The 805-nt window shown below is 29.3% G+C and overlaps 1 protein-coding gene across 5 annotated transcripts in view; it reads right to left on the reverse strand.

Annotated features, from left to right (window-relative positions):
- LOC122633076 (mucin-5AC-like) overlaps positions 1–805 on the reverse strand; it is a 49,894-nt gene that overhangs the window by 15,254 nt on the left and 33,835 nt on the right. The window lies entirely within an intron of this gene.

Here is an 805-nt window from a genome sequence, read left to right on the forward strand (position 1 = left end):
AACCCGGGACCTCTCGCACCCAAAGCGAGAATCATACCCCTAGACCACTGAGCCAACAACTCTTCTTGTATACATTTGGCATAAAGTTTACCTTATCGTCGACATTTTTTTTCGTACTTGAACTTTGTACATAATATTACATATATATATATATATATATATATATATATATATATATATATATATATATATATATATATATATATATATATATATATATATACTGACATCACAACTTTATCATTAAATATTCATGGAAGATGATAACAAATTTTTTTTTTTCTTCTTTCTTTCTCTCTCTCTATCTCTATGTTTTAACCTTTAACACACATTCTACGCGTTAAATTCAAAATGAGCCAAAAATTCCTAGCTGATCATAAAAATTTAGTATTATTTCTTGACAAACATTTTTAGACTTACGATCGGTCTTGTTTTTACGAGAGTTGCTTGTAATTTTGAAATCTACCAAAAGAAGGAAGAAAGAAAAAGTTAGCCCAGAAGGTTCGATTATTCAAATTATCTAGAAACTTTCCTGGACACGTTTAGAAACTTTTGAAGATCGTCTACAAAATTTCGGGGCTAGCCACGTACATTATCAATCTCATATATATACCGAGTGTTCAAGATATGACAGTACAAACTTTTTATCTCGGAAAAAAGAGGAAACTTGGTAGTAAAAATTCTTCGCACAAGAGTCATCAGATTTCAAGGTCGCCGGATTTCTTACAACATTATTACTATTATTCTTTATTTTTTTTTGTACATAAAAACCTATATCCTTTACGTTGCAAGTATATCGTTTTAT

Source organism: Vespula pensylvanica, chromosome 11, assembly GCF_014466175.1.
Source record: "Vespula pensylvanica isolate Volc-1 chromosome 11, ASM1446617v1, whole genome shotgun sequence".
Lineage (NCBI taxonomy): Eukaryota > Metazoa > Arthropoda > Insecta > Hymenoptera > Vespidae > Vespula > Vespula pensylvanica.